The sequence below is a fragment of the Rhinopithecus roxellana genome, chromosome 11 (assembly GCF_007565055.1).
Source record: "Rhinopithecus roxellana isolate Shanxi Qingling chromosome 11, ASM756505v1, whole genome shotgun sequence".
Taxonomy (NCBI): Eukaryota; Metazoa; Chordata; class Mammalia; order Primates; family Cercopithecidae; genus Rhinopithecus; species Rhinopithecus roxellana.
Genome location: NC_044559.1, coordinates 99,754,861 through 99,770,861, shown reverse-complemented (window position 1 = coordinate 99,770,861; position 16,001 = coordinate 99,754,861). Strand labels below are relative to the sequence as shown.

Here is a 16,001-nt window from a genome sequence, read left to right as displayed (position 1 = left end):
TTCATCCGAGTTCAGTCTGCATCTTTCAATGATAAACACGTTTTGTTTTGGAAACACAACCACCATGTCATCATCAAATGTAACATAGTTGACAGTAACATAAATTATCATTACATATTCCAATTTCCTAGGTGTCTCAGAGATAACTTGTTATGGTTGATATGTTTGAATAAAGCCCCAAACAAAACATATACACTGCTTTATTTTTTTCCGTAACAATATCATTCAATATACTATGTATCTCATTATTTATTTGCTCATTGTTTATCTCTCCCATTGAAAGATCAGACTCAAAATGTCAATTATCAATATCAATTATACCACTTTTACTTTTTTAGTGGTTTCCTTTAAGTTTGCAATGTACACTTACAACTAATCCAAGCCTTCTTTTAAATAACACTGTACCACATCATAGATACTGCAGTTACATTACAACTGGATATTTTCAATTCCCCCTTCCTGTATCTCGTAACAGTGCTGCCATTCATTTTATTTATCAGTAAGTGATAATCACTGAATATACTGTTGCTATTTATTATTTTAAACAAATATTTATATGTTGTATAAATCATGAATAATAAAAATAAAATGTATTTATTTATGATCCACATTGATCATGTGATTCAAATTTCTAAACTATTGCATTTTCCTTCTTTCCGAAGAACTTCTTTTAACATTTATTGCAAGGTAGGTTTACCGGCAACAAATTCCTTTAATTTTATCTGAGAAAGTCTTCAATTTTTCTTCACTTTTGAAGCATAATTTCATAGATACAAAATTTTCAAGTTTGGCTATTTTTGTTCTTCAACACATTAAATATTTTCATTCTACTCACTTTTTGTTTCATGGCTTCTGAAGAGAAGTCTGATGTAATTCTAATCTTTGCTTTTCTACAGGGAAGGTGCTTCCCTCCCACTCTGGCTTCTTTCATAGTTTTCTTTGTTATTTATTTTATGAGGTTTGAACATTATATGCCTAAGGGTTGATTTTTTTGGTGCCTGTTGTTTGGAGGTGTTAACTTTGAGAAATTCTCAATCAATATGATTTCAAATATCTCATTGGATTCCTTTCTCTTTGTCTTCATCTTCTGGTATTCTTATTATATATGTTACACCTTTTGTAATTGTTTTACAGTTCTTAGGTATTCTGTTCTGTATTTTTCATTTTTCGCTCTGTGCATTTTTTTTCACATATGTGACTTTTCAAAGTTCACCTCTTCACTGCACACTCAGGAGTCTGCAGCATTACCAAGGTGTCATCATACGCTGCATTTCAATTTTGGAGGTTTTGATGAACTTCTCCAAGCTCACTGACTTTTTTTCCTCAGCTATGTTCAGTCTACCAATGAGACCATCAAAGGTATTTTTTATTTCTGTTATAGTGTTTTTTATTTCTAGTATTTCTTTTTCATTCTTCCTGATATTTTAACAATATTGAGTTTCCATCTCTTTGCTTACATTACCCATCTACTCTTGCATATTGTCTACTTTTTCCAGTAGAATGCCTAATATATTAATTGCAGTGGTTTTTTGTTTGTTTGTTTGTTTTTTTGATGGAGTTCAGCTCTTGTTGCCACCCTGAAGTGCAATGGCGTGATCTCAGCTCACTGCATTCTCCACCCTCTTCAAGCAGTTCAAGCGATTCTGCTGCTTCAGCCTCCCAAGTAGCTGGGATTACAGGTGCCCACCACCATGCCCAGCTAATTTTTTGTATTTTTAGAAGAGATGGGGTTTTACTATGTCGGCCAGGCTGATTTTGAACTCCTGACCTCAGGTGATCCACCTGCCTCAGCCTCCCAAAGTGCTGGGATTACAGGCATGAGCCACTGCACCCAGCCCTAAATATAGTTATTTTAAATTACTGGTTCAATAGTTTGAACACCTCTACCACATTTCAGTCTTGTTCCAATGCTTGCTCAGTCTCTTCAAACTGTCTTTTTTGTCTTTTAGTATGTTTTGTAATTTTTTGAAAGCCGGATATGATGTATTGGGTAAAACAAACTGAACTAAGTAGGCATGGAGTATGAGGCTTTATGTTTAGATGGCTAGGGCTTAGGTTGTGTTTATTGTTTGCTACAGCTGTAGATGTCAGATGCAAAAATTTTCTCTGATGTACTGTTTTTGTCTCCCTATTGTTTTGAGGCTTTTCTAGAGATTTCCTCTTAAATAAGTTCTGAGACATAGTTACATTACACTTTTATTATACAAAAGACCTATTAATGTGTTTGTAACATGTGGGGAAAGGTAAAGTATTCTATCACCCTAAAATTTGGTCTCATTCTTTTAGCTTGCTTGTACACCCAAGCTGTGACACTCACAAATGCTTTTTGATAACGTTTTGTTTTGTTTCACTCTTTGGTGAAATGGAAAGGCCAGTAGGGACTGGGTATTTCCCTTCTCTCGGGTCAATTAGGCCCTAGTAAAACCCCAGTTCGCTAGACTGTGGTAAAATACTTTCTCTTGAAGGGAAAGATTGTTAAGAAAAACAAAATTATCTGGGCATATTCCAAAATGTCTGCTTTTCCCTTCCTCCTGCTGAAACACAAGGAGATTTTTCTCTAATCTTCGCTGTGAGAACTTGTAGAGCTCTTAGAAGTTAAATTCACATAAATATGTGTCCCCCTCCCCAAGACTACTCTCTCTATCTGGAATTTTTAACTCTCACACTCACCCATACTGAGCCTCTAACAATTTATCAATTACAGGTTAAGTTTTCCTACCCCAATACTGGTTGCCACCAAGGTTTCTGCTCCTGGGCTTCTGCTGCGGTTAATTGTGATCTCGTAATTTGAGTACTAGTGGTTTGTCCTGTGGCATCAATTCTCTGATGGATTTAAGAAGAGTGGCTGATTTTTAGTTTGTTCAATATTTCTCTTGTTGTGAGGATGGGAGTGACAACCTTCAAGCTCTTTACCTTTCAGACTAAAAACCAGATGTCTCTTGACTCATTTTTATCCTGGCTATGTATTAAACTTTTCTGCTTTTTAGTACACTTAGTGATTTTCTATTGGATCCTGGGTGTTGTGATTTTATTTTGTAGAATTCTAAATTTTGTTATGTTTCTTTAAATAATGTTTACTGTATTCCCACAGGTAATTAAACAATTTGCATATCAATTTGATCCTTTTGAGTCTTGAATTTAACCATTTTCATTGAGTGTAGACTATAGCTTTTCCTTTAGGAGTCTTTGATGAACTGTGTAATCATTCAGGTTTCTTCATGAGGCTTTGGAATTTACATGATGCCAAATCCTGTATAAATCCTGGGAATTGGCTGGGCATGGTAGCTCATGCCTGTAATCGCAGCACTTTGGGAGGTGAAAACAGGCAGATTGCTTGAGCCCAGTAGTTCAATACCAGCCTGGGCAACATGCCAGAGGTGTATCTTTATACAAAACACAAAAAATTAACTGGGCAAGGTGATACATGCCTATAGTCCCAGCTACTCAGGAGGCTGAGGTGGGAGGATTACCCGAGCCAGGGGAGGGTGAGGCTGCAGTGAGCTGTAATCCTACCACTGCACTCCAGGTTAGGTGACAGAATGAGACTCCATCTCCAAAAAAAAAAAAAATCTGAGAATTGTTTGGTTTGCACCCCCTGCCCTCCCACCCTACTAAATTTTCTTTTCTCAGAAGTTGTTCTTTGTCCAACTTTGTGTCACTCTTGCATATGCAGATTGGTATTTAGTCAAAGACTCAAGGACAGACACACACATATTTCTGGAGCTATTTCTCTGCATATGTCCCTTTCTCAGTAATCTGCCTTTCAAATTATAGCCACCTCACCATTTCTGGTTTCCAATTGCTGTATCTCCAAATCAACAAGGCTTCTAGACTATGTTTGGATTCCCCCTCCCTGTACCATAGTTTTAAAATGCCTCCAGGCATAAAGCCAGGGCAATTGTGAAGCTCACTTTATTTGTTTATCTTCTTTCAGAAATCACAGCCCTGAACTGTCTGTTGTACAATGATGGAAGACAATTGTTTCATATATTTTGTACTGTTTTCTAGTTGTTAACAATAAGAGGGCATATCTGGACCCTTTTACTCTTTCATGGAAGGCAACCTTTCTTCCAGGAGTGATTGGCATCAGGGAAGCCCATTCTTTTCAGAGCAATTCCCACTAGGTCTCACAGAAATTAGGCCTTATTATCTGCCTCTCTTCATTCCTTGAAATTAGCACAATAGATAACATCAATATATTTTGAAAAGCCTGGTTTATTCATTCTGGAAAACACCATATGTGATACTTCTACAAAACAGTCAAAATTGAGCTTTAGAAATTTCAATCCAATTCATTTCAAGATCAAATGAAAACATTGCCATGACACTTTCTATCTCCGGGGTCTTTTTGACCTCTGCCCCAATTATGGGAAAAGAATTCATGCCCATTATCCAAGTACGGTAAATATTTTTTGGAGTTTAATCAATCTAAATGTTAACTTGGAAAACACATTTTCCTAAGGGAAACATAATACAATAGGATGAAATGCCAACTAAAGTAAAAATAGCTTTATACATTATTATGGAGAACTGTTCAGCTTTTGGGTCCACATTTTCTTGAATCTCTCTATTTTCAAATTTGCTTTATCTTTGAAAAACTTCAAGGTTTATCAAAGTGGTCTTTCAGTGCAGAGAACATCTGCATAATGACTTTATGTTCACAAATCATATAAAAGAAGAATCAGAGAAAAGCCTGAAGCTTTTAAGTATAGTTCTTTCCAGTGCATGACATCTCCAACAAAGTTTTAGAGATTCACAGGACTTATTCTAAGCCCTAGGTTAAATCACATTTTTTCCCTCTGCCTCCAGCAGTCTTTTTAAAAAGGAATCTTTTCAAAGAAAGTGGCCAAAGAAGGAGTGTCCAATTATGAGATGAAGGCACACGAGGATTTCTTCCCCTCTTTCAGGATTTTTCGTTCTCTCTCTTGCTTGGTTCAGAAGCATATAGATTACCTCAATCTAATCCTGCCACCATGTAATCAAGGTTCTGGGTCAAATAAAGATGCATGAAATTGAGCAAATTCTCAGATCTCCCTTTCTCATGTGCAAAATAATAGTATTACATAGCTCACAGGGCTGTTTTGAAGACAAGGTGATTTTTTTTAAGAGACAAAAAAATAGATATATCTCTCTTTGCTTTTTTATGATGCTCCCAGTTTAGCGTTATTGAGTTTTATAATCATATATTCTCTGCATGTATGTGTTCTAAAACCACGTTAAAAAGGTGTATCAGAAAACTATTTCAGATTAAAGGTTTTTGAAATTTTAAAGTCTTTTCTGATATGTGATAGGTTTTTTATGTGTGTGTGTGTAGTAAGTCCTCTGGTGAGAGAACTACATATGGTCAGGCCTATATGTGCAGAGAAGAATAGATTTAACAGTGTTGCTGTGATCTTAAATTAGAGCTTGCTGGTGATGCATGAAAGATCAAAGTATATTATTATGCAGAAGTATCAGTGGTCATCTCCTCCATGATCAATAGTTCAGTTCTTCTCTGAGTAAAGAAAGAATGCTACTGAGTGTGATTCCACCATCAATTGCTTCTATCTCTTGATTACTTTGTCGCCAAAAGACTGAAGCCAGAAAGCAGGGTTATGGTAGAAGCCTTGAACATGACCCCTGATGGTTCCTGCCTCCTGGTATTCACATTCTTGTCTAATCGCCTCCCTTGAGCATGGGTTTCATTTAGTGACCCACTTCTGATGAATAGAATATGGCAGGAGTGACAAGATGTCATTTTCAAGGTTATAAAAGACTATCACTTCTATCTTGAACTCGTTCTCTCTCTCTCTCTCTCTCTCTCTCTCTCTCTCTCTCTCTCTCCCCTTTCCTCTCTCTCTCTCTCTCATCATTTATCTGGTGGGAAGCCAGTAGCCCTTTGGAGAGGACAAAGTGGCCAGAACCTGAGGCCCACAAATAAACACGTGGATAAGCTTGAAAGTGCATCCTCACCCGTTTGATTCTTTGGATGAGACTACATCTTGTTCTAACCCAATATGTATGTTCTGCCAGAGGCCCTCAGCTAAGTCATGTAAACCAGGTTTGAATTCTTGGCCTACAACTGTGAGATAATAAATTTTGTTGTTTTAGACTGCTACATGTTGAGGTCATTTGTTAGGCAGCAATAGGTAACTAGTACAAGGATCCTACATGATGTTATGATAAAACCAAACTAACTCTTCTATAGGTCAGAAAACTTGGGTGTTAGTCCTGCCTCCATCACTAATCAGTTGGTGGGCCAATCTCATCTTCTTTCTGGGCTTCTGTTTCTCCGTTTTAAAAATAAGGGATTATAATAGCTTATTTTCATAGCATATAGTTTTATATTTCCTTTAGGATCTATACAGTGTAAGTAATCTTTCACTCTGTTTCTTTCTGTCTCTGTCTCTCTTTCTGTGTGTGTATGTCTGTATCAATATAAAAACCGTGTGTATATAAATATAAAAACTACAAAACTCTGATGAAGAATACAAAGAATACATAGATAGATAGATAGATAGATAGATAGATAGATAGATAGATAGACAGATATTCCACGTTTATGGATAGGAAGACACAATATTGTTAAGGTATCAGCCTTCCTAATTTGATCTACAGATTCACCACAGTTCCAGTTAAGATCCAAACAAGTTAATTTGTGACTAGCTATAAATTGATTAGATGGTTTATATGAAAAGGCAAAAGATTCAGAAGAGCCAACACAATATTGAAAAGGAAGAAGAAGAAAGTTGAAAGCCTGAAGTTACCCATCTTTAAGATTTACTACAAAGCTACAGTAATCCAGACAGTGTGATATTAGTGAACAACTGATAGATAGACCAATGAAACAGAGTAGAAGGCCAGAAATAGACCCACACAAACATAGCCAACTGATTTTTGACAAAGGAGCAAAGGCAATTCAATAGAGAAAGGATAGTCTTTTCAACAATGGTGTGAAATGACTAGATATCCATATGCAAAAAAAAAAAAAAAGTTATTTTAGATTTTATAGCTCTCTTAAAATGTAATTGAAAATGGAACATAGACCTAGATGTAAAATGCAAAATTGTGTGGCTTCTAGAAGACAAAATCGAGTAAATCAAGCTGACTTGGCCACTGTGATGACTTTTTAGATGTAACAACAAAGGTACAATCCATTGAAAAGTAATTGATTACTTGAACTTTATTGAAATTAAAACCTTCTGCTCTTCAAATACATTGTTAAGAGAATGAACAGACAAGTGACAGACTGGCAGAAAATTTTTGCAAACCGCAAAGGAAAAAAAAAACTGTTACCCAAAATAAGCAACTTTTAAAACTCAACAATATAAAAAATAAAACAACCCTTAAAAAATAGGCAAAAGATCTGAAAAGACACCTCACAAAAAAAGATATGCAGATGGCAAATAAGCATGTGAAAAGATGCTCAGCATCATGTATCTTTAGGCAATTGCAAATTAAAACAATGAGACACCACCACACCCCTATTAGAATAGCTACAATCCAAAACACTGCCAATACCAAATGTTGACAAGGGTGTGAAGTAATAGGAACTCTCTCATTTGTTGCTGAATGCAAATGGTACAGCCACTTTGGAAGATAGTTTGGCAGTTCCTTACAAAGCTAAACATAATCTTAGCATATGATCTGGCAATCACGTTTCTTGGTACCTAAATGAGTTGAAAACATGTCCACACAAAAATCTGCACTTGAATGTTTATTACAACTTCATAATTGCCAAAATATGGAAGCAACTAAGGCACTTTTCTTTAGGTGAATGGTTAAACTATGGTATATTCAGACAACAAAATATTATTCAGTGATAAAAAGAAATGAGATCTTAAGCCCTCAAAATACATGGAAAAACATTAAATGCATATTGCTAAGGGAAAGAAGCCAGTCTGAAAAAGCTACATACTCTATGATTCCAACTATGTGACATTCTGGAAAAGGCAAAATTATAGAGATAGTACAAAGATTAGTGGCTTTCAGTGGGCTAAGGAGAGGGAGGGAGGGAGGGATAAACAGGAGTACAGGGGATTTTTAGGGCAGCAAAAGTATTCCGTATGATACTCTGATGGAGAATACATGAGATAAAGCCCATAGAAACGTTCAACGCAGAGAGAGTCCTAATATAACTATGAGATTTAGTTAAATAACCGTGTACCAATATTTACTCATCATGTACATTATAGCAAATGCACCACATTAATGAAAGATGTCAATAATAGGGAAAACTGGTGGTGGGGAAGGGTGAAGAAGAGGAAGTATTAATATATGGGGGCACTCTGTATCTGGTCAAATTTTTGTAAAACTAAAACTGCAGTGGCCTCCGTAGTTATGGTAAAATATCCTTGTTCTTCTTGATATCAGTAACAGTCTTTAAGGTATTTGATATCTTCTAGGTATCTCAATACATTTTATTATATGTGTGCTATGTTGGTTGAGAGGACTCAGAGGATAGATTGGTTCAAACCTTGTCTCCAATATTTACCAGCAGTAAATTGTTAGCAAAGTTACTAAACTCATAAACCCTGATTTTCTTATCTACACTATAGGGATAAAAAGTCTGAGCTTTGAATTGCTAATAATCATAAAACACAGAAAAAATGCCTAGCACATAGTAGTCACTCAATAAATGTGGACTAGTATTTTGGTTATATATCACTCCTTTGGTTTTATATGTGGCCTATATGTGTGTCTCTCTATTTTAATGCTCCAACCAGGAGACAGGTCTGTGTTTTAAATACTTTAACTATTTCAAAGAGCTAAACAAAAATCTTGGAGCTAAACAGTACACCTTGCTTGTACTAGATGCTTAGTAAGTATCCGTTGATAATGATTAAATGACGACAAAACAGAAAAATGGTTGAAGGGAAATAAGAAAGAGAATTTTTTCAAGATGATTTTCTATTTGACACATCAATAAAAATAATTCTATTTTTCACCAAGCTATCTGGAGAGACGTTTTCATCCACACCTTTATCCCAAGAGGACTTTTTTCTTCCTCAGTGTATTTATATATCAGCATTCAATGTCAGCTTGATTCTTCTCTTAATAACTTTAAAGCAGAACTAAAAAGACAACTCTCTCTCGCAAAGAGAATGTACTCTCCAGGTCTTCCTGGATAGAACACAACAGCTGTGCCAACAAGTGAAGGGAGGAATGTTTAAAGGACAATTCTGAATTCTGGTTTGGAGGTGCCTTGTTTCACAGATCGTTGATGGTGTAACATTTCATTGAATTAGATATTGACTACTAACAAAACCTAGGAAGCACATACAAGTAAAATGTATCTTCCTTAAACTCCAAAAATAGATGATCAAATTGAATACTTCTAAGTTGAAGATTGAATACAAGTATATCAATCACAGGATCCATCAATTTTTTGAGCCTAAGGAAAGAATCCCATTCTTCCTTTTGAATGATGTAATCCATTTATAAATAGAGATGTTTGGATCACAATTTTTGAGTTGCATGAAAGAGAGAATGTCAATGACAAAGAACTCACTTACTTTTCTCAACAATGTCCCTTTGAGTTTCCTTCCTTCAACAAAAGCATGTGATTCATTGGTAAATAACTGCTTTATTTTTGATGTGCCATCCAAAGGACCAAGTTAATAATTGTAACTATAATAATAATAGCTGATGCTAATTACGTACTTTCTCATTGAATTCTCCATACCCTGCAGGGTACATATTATTATTGCCTTTCTTTTGCAGATAGAAAACTGAAGCTTAAGGAAATAAAGTAAATTACACAAGGCCTAATTATTAAGTGATGAAAACAGGGCTTGGATGTATCTGGATTCATAGTCTGCTGCTCCTCTAGCTGTCTGGACTTCACCCCAAAGTAATTGTAGATTTAATTCTTTATTCCCTTCTTTCTCTTACCTCTAATCAAAACTTCACTATGCTGTGTCCTGTTGCCCCAATATCTGATTGCTGATATGACAATGCATTCATCACAACTTATCCCAACTGAAATCTTAGCCAGTTAATTGTTGCTGCTCCACAAAAACGTACTGCCTGATATTCAGGTTAAAAACATGAGCGCCTATAAATAGTACCAAGGGAATTTCAGAAACCTTACTTATAGAGAGAAATATCTTAGCTTTGAGAGGTGGAGGAGCCTCCCTTCACCATCCTACCACCACACATAGACGATACCTAAATGGTCTTTGTTGATTTTTAAAGATACCACCACACAATGTGGGAACCAATTGCCTATAGGTGCCTCTTCACATATGGCAAACAATATAAATGCTAATGACACTAATATAGATGCAGTAGTGCAAAGGCAGGAAAACTCATGTAGAAAGATCTATGATATGAACCTAATTGTCCATACGATACTAGTCTAGTAAAATTGAATATTTATTTCTAGTAAAATTGAATATCTTAAAGTAGTATACTCCATAAGATGTCAACAAAAAGAAGATGGGAAGTGGTGTAATTACAAAATATACTTGAAAAAATACAGCTTATTGTAGTCCCCTCTTAGACACTAAAGAATATAAATGCCCTGACAGGTCCCACAGTAAATGAACAAATTAATCCTCGCTTGAGCCAGTGTTACCAAGTGTAATACCTATTAACATTCTTAAGTATTAGGGTTCCATGGAGCACATTTTGGGAAACATCAATGTAATCATTGAAGAGAGTAAGGGGAATAAAAGTGAATCGTGATGGGGGCAGTCAAATCATAGAATGCAGATTACTTCCATCTGGAGTCTGGATTGAATAGCGTGAGGCTCCTGTTGCATCATAAGCTGCTTGCTGGAACATCCCCCAAAGCTCAATGGCTTCACACGAGAGAAGATGAGTTTGGAGAAAACCTTGGCCTTAGAACCCAGGTAGGCTCTGTCGTTCAAATTGTCAAGCAAACTTTCCATGAGGATGAGAGCTATTCAGTTAACCTTGGGACTGAGAATCTTGGTTAATGAGCATCAATCTATTTTTTTGCCTACTTCAAAAAGAAACTGACTGTGCTTCCTAAATTACTGAATGAGAGAGCAAGGTCCCCTGGAGAAGAATAAACAATAACGTTTCACCAGCATTTAAGGCTTCCTGTCCCTGTAAAACAATGCATTTTCACTAAAAAAAAAAAAAAAAAAAAAAAAGGCTTTTCTTACAATCCCAAGACCATAAAATAATAGGAAGAATATGAACATGTCACTTCATCCATCCAGTGAAGAGCTCCCTTTTTGCCTTCTTGACAAGTGACTTATTTAATATGCCAAGAATATTTTATTCACACAGGAGGTTAAAAGAGATGTTATATAACCGGAGCTTTAAGTGACTGGTAACTCACAATGATGCCCTACATTAGTCTGAAGATATGTCATACATTCAGGTCACAGCCTCTTCATGTAGCTGGGCATGCATGCATAGTTATTATAAGATCTACTGATACAGGATGAGGTGCTTATGAAGAAAATCTCCATAAATACAAATAGACACTGGTTCATCTGCAGAGGAAAGAAACACTGTCAAAGCTCTACTAATTACCTGATAGAGCAAGGGACTAAGTATTGGAAAAGTCTTTTTCATAAAATATGAAATTCAAGTATCACAGTGGCAATGCACTTGCTGGAGTTCTAAGAATGCAGTTGTTAGTGGGTGTGTGATTGTTGACTTGGCAGAGAGGGAAAAAGCATGATTCTTGAGGCTCCAGTATTTCTCACCAATGGCAACATTCGTTGTTTCGAACATTTGTGGTTTTTAACACTTGTTGCCATTGGTGAGAAATACTGGAGCCTTCAAGAGCCGGGCCTCAGTCACCGCTCTACAGCCCTGGAGTGAGGATAGCTTCACTCTTGTTGTACAAGTAAGGAAATTGAGAGGCTTAGAGGCTTATCCAAGGGCACAGTAGAAAATGATCAATGCAGAGTTCAAACTTTGTCTTTGGAGTTCCAAAGCCTGCTTTTTGTCTCCTACATCTTTCTGCTTATCTTTTCTGAATTGATTAAAAACTGTTCATAATGAACTATCTTAATTTCTGAATCATCTCCAACTAAAGATATTATTTCCTGAAATATGTCCATGAAAAGTGATTATATTTCGCTATCTCCAGGAATAGTTTATTTTCAAGATATGGAACTTCTTTTTGCTAAAATATCAGAGTATGCGCAGACCTTGCCATTTTACTTTGTTTAATGTAACTTTTATAAATGTGCATTTTCTGAAGATGTATTTTAAAATTCTCTCTGTTTTCTAAGCTATATGTTGGAGAATCAAGTTGAGAGAACCATATCAAACATCTAAACAGCTAGTTGAAAATGAATCTATCCTTGCCACATAAGATTCAATAAATATTTATAGAATAAAAGAATGACTGGGAACTTCATATGGCATTTGGAAAGTACCTGGAAAAATAGCAAAATCTTGCCACTCTTTATTTCTCACCAGATTTCTGGTTGAGTGGTATCAAATAAGAATCAGTAGGAAATTCACTGATCTTAATAATAGGTGTTAACTTAGTTTAATAGCAGATAATATAGGTAATAGTTTTTTCTAGGTGTGCCAAAAAAAAAAAAAAGTGACCACAAAATAATGAGACATTATTCATCCTTTGACTTAAGAGTTTCACATTGTGGGATCTAACTTAAAGGTATACTGTTGAAAATAGTATACGTTTTCACATCACATGGCTACTTATTGCATCACTATTTACAATAACAAAAAAATGATAAACAACTCAAACGTTCCTCAATAAGGGACTGGTTAAATCACATATAGTATATCCATATGATATGCAGCCATAAAAAGGAACAACTGATACCTGTATATACTTCCATGGAGTGATCTTTTTGACAAATCTACATGGAAAGAAGTACTGAACTGTATTTATTACCAGTAAAGTATGTCTGTAAGAAATTAATGAATGGAAAAACAGTTTCGGAAAAATTATTTAGTACCATTTGTTTTTAAATTTCTGGAATATTCATTTGAAATCTTCATTTGAATTACTAATTCTCTGATAAAACTTACCATCTTTTTATCTATTTTTCTTTATCATTCTCTCTGCTTTCTTGAATGTATTAATTATGATAATTTAAACATATTTAGCTAACTCTAATAACTGCATTATCTATGGATCTGTTTCTATTGTGCATTTTTTTCTTGGTTTTAATCATGTGTCCTTGCTTTCTGGTATTTTGAATGTTGCATATTCTATATTAAAAATGTTTAGTAATTTCAGGAGATACCTTCCTTCAGAAAATGTTCAGTCTCCTGCTAGATCAATAGAGCGATGTCAAGTCACTTTAACGCAATCAGGGACTGTGCTGAGTCAAGGTTGAGACGGAACCCTGGAAATACTCCTTCCACATTTAGCAAGTATCCTGAAAGAAAAATTAGCTATGAACTTGAAAACCCTCCCCTACCCACCACAAGTCCACACATACAAACTGGTGATGTGCTTGAGATTTCCAGCAAGTCTACGCAAAAAGCTTTACTTGTTCTCTGTTTTCTGGTAGTTGCTCCTTGTAGGTGAAAAGTCCACTGTTTCAGCTCCTGCCTAATGCCCAGAATTAACAAATGGCCAAAGAACAAAAGCCGTAGAGGTGGGCTCATCTCCTAGGGGGTTCCCCCTTCTGAAAACTTAGGTCCTCTAGTCTAAATGTCTGAATGTGTCTCCTCTGTATTCTAAGAGATGATTTCTATATTTCATATGGCACTCAGGGTAGTTTTCGGTGGGCAGAGTCCTTTTTTCCTGACCTGCCCTTAGCTCCTTCACACATATGTAAGTGGGAGCAGTATGACTAAACATATGTAAGAGCTCATATTTATTGTATTTATTATTTATAATACATACTTGTAAATTTGTATTTTATATATAAATCATTTATTAACTTTATTTTTATTTTACAGGTATCTGGATAAAGTAGTAAATAAATATATAGTGACAAATAAATAGAAAGTTATGTGAAAAGAAACCCACAAGATTGTTGACATTAATTATTTGGGTAGAAGTGATTAGCATTGGAATAGAGGTTGCAGTGGGTGATTGATACAGTAAGAATCTTCAGATTTTTCCCTACATACTTGCATGTTTTTGAATTTTTTGAAAGTTGCATTTATTTGGTAGTTAAAAACAATAAAAAATAGAAAAAGCTATGTAAAACATTGGGGAAATTTATACAAATTCTAAAGGAAAAGAGGCCAATGATATTAATAGAAAATAAAGCAGAATTCAAGTCAAGGACACTTCAATAAGGGAAAGCTAAATATCTTGTAGTGATGAAAAAATATATTCTAAAATGAATGCTGTAAATATAATGCACTAAATAACATGACATCTAAGTACATAAACCAAAATGTAAAGATTATTTAGCAAAATTTTAGTCATATTGGGAAATATGTACCCACCTCACTGTTTTTGATAGACTAGGGAAATAAGAAATAAGGGTAAAAGTAGGATTTAAATAAACCATGTGCTTAACAGCAATGATTTTACTTTTTGTTTTTCAAGAGAAGAAAAACCCTACTCTCACATGCACAAAAGAATGCCAATATTGTCAAAATACCAGGCCGGAAAGAAACCTTAATAAATTCCCCAAAGTAGGAAGTGTAGGCATCATTCTTTCTGATCAAAATGAAATAGTTTGATAAACTAACAGTAAAAAGCTCAACAAAAACTCATTTAAAAAATTATTTTTTAAGTCTCCTGGACTTTATCAAAAGAGCCCAGGGTCATTGTAGAACAATAATAGTCAAGAAAATATTGAAGAGAAATAATGAGGGAACTGCCAGTCCATATATTAATACACTAAAAAGCAAAAACAAAGCAGTGTGATGTTCTTGTAGGATTATGCAGACATACCAATTAAACAAAACTAAAAACTAGAGTCTAGTGTGTTCTAAAAATACTTTATTAGTATATTGGTTTCCACAAGTAAACTAACATAACCTGGGTGGCTAAAACAACAAAAATTTGTTGTTTCACAGTTCTGGAGGTCAGAAATTAAACATCAAGGTATCAGGAGGGCCATCTGTTCTCTGAAAGCTCTAGGGAAGGATACATGTTTACCTCTTCCTAGCTTCCAGTAGTTATCAGCAATCCTTGGGGATCACTAGCTTATAAATGTGTCACCCCAATTTCTGCCTCCATAGCGAATGGCATTCTCCCTGTGTCTGGGTCCAAATTTCCCTCTTCTTTTAAGGACACTAGTCACTGGGTTAAGGCCCACCCTAATGCAGTATGACTTCTTTTTAACTTAATTATATCTGCAAAGACTCTATTTTCAAAAATGGTCATATTCACAGGTTCCAGGTGAACACAAATTTGGGGAGAACACAATTCAACCCAGTATACTTAGTCAACGTGCTTCTTAAATTCAAACAAAGGAAACTTAATTCTAGTTAACATGAATAAGAAAGTGAAATTTTACCATAAGGCTACTCTCTGGCACCCAAAAGCAGAGACTTCACAGTGGCTGGAATCAGGAAGTGTCAAGAATTTTCTGGGTCATTCTCACTCTGTCTCCATGCTCTGAGCTCCTCAACATGGTTCTTATCGCTGTCTTTCTGTGTGCACATCTGCTTTCTCCTTTTCCCTTTGCAGACTTGCCTCTCCATGCACATAGTATCCTTAGTTTCCATTTAGATGTTCTCAGTTCCAGGCACAAGGACCACCTAACTCTCAGTCCCTGTTCCAAATCCCTAGGAGAAATATGATCGGTCCAGGCCATCAGGACACAGTGATCCCCATCTATGGCTTGGGAGTTGGGGGTGCAGGTAGTTTTCAGAGAAATGTGACCATCACGAACTGGGCAGTTTCTTCCCAAGGTATTTTAGGTAATATTTTTAACCAGTAAGGAAAAGGAATACTCTTTCAATAAACTCTCTGGCAGGAGAAAATAACAATTTAGGAACAGGACGTAGCCTTGTCATGCATCATACAGCAAAATAAATCACAGAGAATTAAAGATTAAATGTAAAAGCATCTTAGAATACTGGAGAAAAGAGGTGAATATTTATATTACTTCATATATTTATGTAAAGAACTTTGAATCATT

At 35.5% G+C, this 16,001-nt stretch overlaps 1 non-coding gene across 1 annotated transcript; it reads right to left on the bottom strand.

Moving 5' to 3' along the window:
- Positions 1–1,175: 1,175 nt before the first annotated feature.
- Positions 1,176–1,267, bottom strand: LOC115900580. The gene has a single exon (XR_004060252.1). It is a non-coding gene; the product is annotated as a small nucleolar RNA SNORD55/SNORD39 (small nucleolar RNA).
- Between the last annotated feature and the right edge of the window lie 14,734 nt (positions 1,268–16,001).